Source organism: Trachinotus anak, unplaced genomic scaffold, assembly GCF_046630095.1.
Source record: "Trachinotus anak isolate AG129_WGS33_773 ecotype Australia unplaced genomic scaffold, CSIRO_AGI_Tana_v1 ptg000032l, whole genome shotgun sequence".
Lineage (NCBI taxonomy): Eukaryota > Metazoa > Chordata > Actinopteri > Carangiformes > Carangidae > Trachinotus > Trachinotus anak.
In genome coordinates this window covers 27,921,222-27,928,821 of record NW_027273883.1, presented here as the reverse complement: position 1 = coordinate 27,928,821, position 7,600 = coordinate 27,921,222, and positions in this window count along the sequence as shown.

Below are 7,600 nucleotides of genomic sequence, written 5' to 3'. Positions count from 1 at the left end.
TTTAAGCCTTAATAAAATTCACAGGTCAATTCAACACTGAAGCCAAGAAGAGCCTTAAAGCTTCATTCTATCTAATGACCATCAGGGGGCGACTCCACTGGTTGTAAAAAGAAGTCTGATTGTAGATAGATTCACATAGATTGAAGTCAATGTGAAAATGTCTGTACTTCTCACTGATTTATTACCTCAGTAAACGTTTTCCTGATGAGTTGATGGTCTCAGTCTCTACTTCCAAGTCTTCTTCAACACAAAATGATGTTTATTTTTTTAATTATGCTCCATTTAGAGGAAAATAGACCATAAAGCAAGGGATGCATTATGGCAGGGCTGCCGTGTGATTGACAGACTGTACCACACGTAGCAACCTGCCTCCCAATCAGGATAGAGGACAGAGCAGGTCAGATCCACCCCTCACTCTTCCTAAGCTCAACCTTCTCCTCCAAATATGGTTTCTTCTGGATTCAAAAAACCAAGGTTGGTGTTTGGTCACAAGTCCGTTTCATTAAACACAGAGTTAACTTGGTAACTTGAACTGTCACGATCTGCCCCTGTGTGTGACTTCCTGTCCGGTGTCTGTGTAACTATTTCCTGTTTGACTTACCTTGTGTGTCTTTTGATTGTTATGCTTTTTGCCCTTGTGTGTTTCCCAATCAGCCCTGCCTTCCTTGTGTATTTGTCTCTGTGTCCCCCTCACCTCGAGTTCCCTGGAGCTGCTATTTAGTTTCCTGTTTGTGTTTTGTGTGTATGTGTTTTGCTGCCTGAATTTGGATGCCTTCGTGAACTTTCTTCTGTTGAAATCAACTTCTTTGCATCAGCCTGGGTATCTGCATCTGGGTCGTCCTCTGCCTCTGCAGTTATCTGCTGACTGTAAGATAAACATGGTTTAAGTCAGGGAATCATCATTTTCATTGATCTTTATTTTTGAAAATACACCACTCATTCATCCATTCGTCTGAGGCACCTCTCCATTTTTACTAGTCATGTTTCATAAAAGCCGTCTTGCACTGGCACAGAATGATAGCGACGGGTCATAAATCCTGCAAAATTGTCAGATGAATGCATTTCCTGGACTAGTACTTTGTAATGGTTCTGTATAATGCTGACAACACAAAGAAACTGGGCAGGACAAACTTAGATGACATTAATTAATAGAACTTTTGCCAACAGTCACTGTGATTTAACTGATCAAACAATTTAAGTGATTCCAGTGTGTGTGTGTGTGTGTGTGTGTGTGTGTATTTGTGTGTGTGTGTGTGTGTGTGTGTGTCTGGCCATCCTGTAGAGATGGCTTGGAGATGACAGAGCCAGGATAGCAGTATTGCTAAACGGGGTTGTGTGCCTGAAGTGGTGTGATAATGGATGTGGTCCAAGGAAAGGAGAAGCTGGAGTATCCTGCTAGGGCCCAGGGTTACATGGGAAACAAACAAATAAAAACAAACAACAAAAAAGTGTGTGTGTGTATATGGTGCTGGTGCTTTGAATTGTGTTAAATAGGAAACTGTGGCTTAATTAATAATTAACAAGCTGCTTCTTTTCTAGCTTTTGTTAAATGTACAAAAATGAAAACTTTATGAGTGTTTCACGCATGAGAAGCTTGCTAATAATAAATAAGTTAAAATGTGAACGTCATGTTGTCTACGGTTTTACTTTTGTCTACGTGCAGAAACTTCTGAGTTAAACATTAGGACTTAAACATTAAGAGGATGAAGAACGGCCGAGTCTTGTCATCTTGTACCTTTCTCTTCCTCTAATGTGTTCCACAGTAATAGCTGTAGGATTTTTTAAATGAAGCAGCCAACAGGCGTTTTTTGGAGGGAGGGAAACAAGGTTGATTTTAAATCTTCTTTTAGCTGGACTGAATGCCTGTGACTGACTGACTGACTGATTGACTGACTGATTTAGTGGTAGAGTTGAGTGATTAAACCACTGGTTGGCCAAGAATTCAACTTTTCCCATTGGTCGTTGGTCTTTCAAAATGGTTTGGTGTGCACAAGCCTGTGAATATTCTCATTCGTCCAGGTCATAGGTTATAGAAACTGTTCACACCAAATTCTCTCAAAGGAGTTTTAAATCGAAAGCAACTGGACTTGGTTATTTGTCCAGGAAGACGTTTCACCTCTCATCCAAGAGGCTTCATCAGTTCTTTCTCGCACCTGACCAGGCTTCGGACCAGTCCCAGCCTGGTCAGGTGCGAGAAAGAACTGATGAAGCCTCTTGGATGAGAGGTGAAACGTCTTCCTGGACAAATAACCAAGTCCAGTTGCTGATCGTATTTTGCACAATGGGTCATTTGAAGAATATGCCAGTGGTTTAAAATTATGTCCTTGATGTTCTTAATTTTAGGGGTGAATGTTTTAACACAGTACGGGAGATTTACTACATGAATACTTTGTTTAAATCTAATTATTTAATTATTGAAACCATTCAGTTCTCTGAAAAGAGATGTTGCTGTAGATTTATTTTGAAGTGCTGTGTGAAGTCCATCCACCTTTGTTGTAGTCAATGTGGAGTCAGAAATCTCAGAGATGGATTTCTCAGAGCCTGGTCAGATAAAACCAAAACTGTCTGCACATCTGGATCCACCTGATGGTGAGTGGGTTTTTGTAGTTTGTGTGAACTGACCCTTTAAAAAGTGTCCGATTTACAGTTCAACGAATGACCTGAAAATAACATAAAATGACAACAGTCGGCAGAGGAAATCTGGCAAAACAGATTATGTGATTTCCATTTAGAAATTTGCAGCACCCTTGTAGGCACGCAGTATATGTACATATTTGCATACGCACACACATACACACACACACACACACACACACACACACACACACATTTGTGATGGAACCCATAATTAGAAAAGTGGAGACAGCTTTGAGCAAAAACTGCTAATATAAGCAGCATGAGGCCAGTGTGATCCAAGCAGCTGTATTATAGATGGCTCTTCACACACATGATCTGCAAGGCTCAGTTTAGTCTCTCAGCTTCGCCACACACTTCAGTGTAACTCCCAGAGCAGCATGTAGGTCAGAGATGAAAACCGAATTATGCAGTTTTCAGTTGCACAGCCCACTTCATTGTTTCCTGTGAGACTGTCCTCCCTAGATAATCAACAGCTGCCTCAGCACGCACCCGAAACAGACATGTGTTTATGTTTCAGTCATGGGTGTATTAAGGAGACGTGGATACTGCATTCAAAGAACCATCCTCCATGGACATGGGCTCACAGAGCACGCTCACTACAGTCCTACTCCAGTCAACCCATTTGAGCGCACACGCACCTGAGACTTCCACTGGATGAACTGAATGGATCAAAGTCTCATAATGAAGGAATCGTTTAGGGAGTGAGTTTGTTGTATAGTTGCAAACACAGTCTGCAGAAGTGGAGGTTGGGATGGATGGATGGGACTTTAACACACGACACAGCTGTTTGTTTCTCATTCCCTACCATTCCCTTCTCTTTTAACCATGACCATGATCGTTAACTGACCTTAATGACGCCGTCATTTTAACCCAAACCATCATCTTTCACGTGAGGCCAAGTGATAAGTGATTTTTTTATGTCTAAACCTGACCAAGCCTCAACCATAGGGCTGTCACTTCATATATGTATACAAGTAACTACACACTACTTTATCTACCAATCAGACCCGGTGATCAGTCCATCATAGCAACCCTACATATGAAATACTGGATGTCAGAAAACAAATCTGAGGTAATTGTACTTGTACGCTTCAGAAAAAAAATGTGTTCATATCACCCCAGCCTACTGGCTGTCTGTATATGTTAGGATTGATTTTAAAATTCTTTAATTCTTTTTAAGGCCAGGCCTGGCCTGTGGTAGAGCGTTGCTCTAAGGTTGAGATTGAAAACCTTTACTGTCAGGACCCCTGAGCTTTGGAACAACTTGCCAGAGGAGATAAGACTCGTAGAGTCAGTCCCCTGTTTCATTTCACCTCTTAAGAGTGAATGTATTCTGTTGTCAGATTTTTTTAAACCCTGATCAGCATCAGGCCTAAAAATCCTGCACCAAGTGATGAGTAAAATATCACAGGAACATTATTCAGCATGGAATTAGGTGTAATAGTATTCTCAATGATGAAGGTAACTCTTAGCAAGTTTTTCAAATGTGTGCTTATGGGGTTGAGGCATTTGAAGTGTCAGTGATGTACAGAAAAACATTCTGTACATGCACATCACCTTTTAAGTTTTCATATCTACCTGAAGTTGCATTGTCTGAAGCAAAGTTTTAGTTTATCCCTTTGCACTTAAATGTGTTATTAATGGAAAAGGAACTTTCAATGCTGCTGTTTAACAAAGTTGAGAAGAGGAGAATCTTTTCTGTTCAATGGCAGCCTGTGTTTTTCTCTTCACTAACACATTTCCTCCCACACTCTCACACCCTCTCTCATGGTACTTAGCATTCCTTGTGGCTGTCAGGCAATTACAGAAATCTTTTAGATCAATTTGTTGATATGATTCTGAATACAGTGGTGAGTGAATAAAAGCGAGTACAAACATCAATATTTACTCAGTTAATTACTGCAACAGGACAGAATGTCTCCCATCAGACCGCTGTGTTATCTTCAAGAGCAAAATCATGGTACAATCTAAAAATGAGCTTTCATAAAACCCCCGATTCCAAAAAAACAGAAGCATGTTTCCTAATGTTTGTGCCACTCAGGTAATATTACTCACTCCAGTCTTGCATATTTAGCTCAGAGCTCTCAGACATCCACTTGCCACTTGCAAATACTTTGCAGGGTGACTTAAAAATCCATTTCCCACTTCACGTGCTTGCTCGCAGTCCATTCGTCTTGTCAGGATTCCGGTGTTTTGTGTATCGATTTTCTGCCGCCTGCTGTCATGCGCCTGTTGTTTCTTAAACAGCGATGATGTGATGATGATGAAGAAAACTCCGCTGACACCGTCTTGCTTGTATATAAAGAGGTTTATTACAAAGAAGTCCAGCATCAAATCAAGCACCCTGGGTTGCCTGAGAGAGGAGTCGAAGCCAATGTGAATCTCCTCTGAATAACTGCTCTAACTCCCCATCTATATGAGTTGGTTGTCTTCCTAAACCTAAGACAACGTATGTAATCCATACCATAAAAGGCCTCAGTCAGAAGGACAGTCATCTTCCAAAACCCCTAGACCTAGGACCAAAAAAGGCCACATTCTCCTAAACAGAGAAGCACCCATCTCCTAGTGCATCCTCTGACTTGGGGCCCCTATCTAAACATACCAAACCCATAAAGTTACACATCCTATAGAGCCCCAGACACTACATATTTCCCCCCTTCGAGACTACGCAGAGTCTCGAAAAATAAATGAATAACACATACATGCTTGCAGTTATAAGAAGTATAACAGTTCCTCCTACAGCATAACCTTAGCAATTCAACAACTTTGTGGAGTGTGAGAGTGAAAAACCTGTCAGGCAGCTATCTGTCCTGAAATGTCCATCAAACAATCTAGACAGGAAAATTCTCTCACGGCCCCTCTGCCTTAGGCGACCACATATAGTACTCCAGACCAATTAAAAAGGAAGAATTTTAACAATATGTATAGGGATATGACTTAAGCAAATACATATGGAAACCTCAGAAAATGAAATCAAAACAATGTCCAAATTCAGGCTGGTCGACCCATCGCACCTTCCAATGGACCTTTCCCTGCCTAGCACCAATATCCCTAAGCATCCCCGAAAAAAAAAGAAAACATCTGAGATTCCAGTATATTTACTCAATAACAGAAAACATCATTCTTCAATCAATTAAAACAAAAACTTTATAAAATATAATAAAAAGTATTACTCATGTAATAAAGAACCTCAAAACTAAGCAAGACATAATAGTTTGGCTAAATTATCACTACTATATAAACATCCTCTATTACTATCACAGATTACAATAAACAGAACAAAATCCAATATTATGAAAATATATGTAAGAGAAAACAGAAAAATGCATCACACTGCAGCTCCTCAGCAGCGTCGACTCTCAGTGTAGTGTCGATGGTGTTTTTAAATCTGGCCAGTCCTTTTTATTGTCCATGTCTGAATGTCTTCAGAATGTCAGAATTCCTGAAGAACCAACCACCCTCGCAGTGGTCTTCCCTCAATATCGTTCTAGGAGGAAAAAAGAAAACACCAAACAGTATCTTTGCAGAAACAACAGATGCAAATTGAAACATCAAATGCAGATTAGCACCTTATAAGTAGATGTGAAATTCACAATATCGTACTTTTACATTATTCCTAGTTATAAATCACCTTTTCCATTTCCCCCCTTTAATCACACCACTCTATAATAAGAAACTACTAAAAAATAATAACAGAAAATATATGTTAAAGATTCAGATATTCAAAATGGATATTGCTCTACTAGTTTGCCTTCTATCACCACTTCCTTCTAAACACCTTCACGAACACCTTGTCTCCAGGTTGCACTGTGCTCCTCTTTTGCTCACTGAGCCTCTCCTGCACCTCCTCTTGTCTTTGCCTGTCAGAAACATATGTGGATATTCTTTTATGCAAAGTAGCCATATATGTAACATACGCTCGCATTTCATCTTTCAAAAGGGCCAGGCTTGGACCCTTTCCACTTGTACGCAAACAAGACGTTGGCATCCGTCTTCCCGTGACCAACTCATGAGGTGTCATATGCAAATCACGCAGCTCACTTGAGCGACACACCATTAGCGCCAGCGGAAGTGCCGCTATCCAATTTAGGCCCGTGTGTTGACAGATTTTAACAATGCGATTTTTCAAAACACCATTCATTTTTTTTCACAAATCCCTTGACTTTGCGGATGATAGACTGCTTCAAGATGCTGTTTAATTCCCAGTTTTTGCAAAATCAATTTCACTGTTTTATTCACAAACTCCTTCCCATTGTCTGAGGATATCCTATCTGGAAGTCCCCACCTGCTTATGACCTCTCTACACAAAAACTTGGCAACCGACTGAGCATCCTTCCGCTTGGTTGGACAAGCCTCAGGCCATCGCGAAAATCTGTCCACGACAACTAGCATATATCTCTTACCTTCAACTGGTTTTATCATGTCCACAAAGTCCACAACTAACTCACGCATAGGACCCCTCGGAGTTGGAATGTGACCAGGGGGAACCATCACACCCCTCCGAACATTATTTTTCAGACAGATAGTACATCTACCTATGACATAATCAATTTGTTCAAGCAAATATGGTGCCCAAAACCCATACTCCTTTGTAATCTTTCTCCTAACTTCCCCCCTTGCAACATGAGCTAACCCATGCGCTTCCTGAATCATCAGGCCTAACAGGTCTGGAGGTGCTACTATCAGCCCCTCATGATTTCTCCAAAGACCAATAGAATCTTGGGTGGCACCTCGGTCTAGCCACAACTGTTTATCCATTGCAGGAGCAGCTTCCTGCATTGAAATCACATCCCTAAGTGTAATTTTATCTTCCAAATTCACTTCATGAGTTACCAGAAGAACTTTACCCAATTTGTCTGCTCCTGTTACTGCTTTTGCAGCTTCATCAGCCGCTTTATTCCCTTGTGTGACCTTTGACACATCCACTTTATGTGCTGCACATTTAGCTATTGCTATTTCTTTA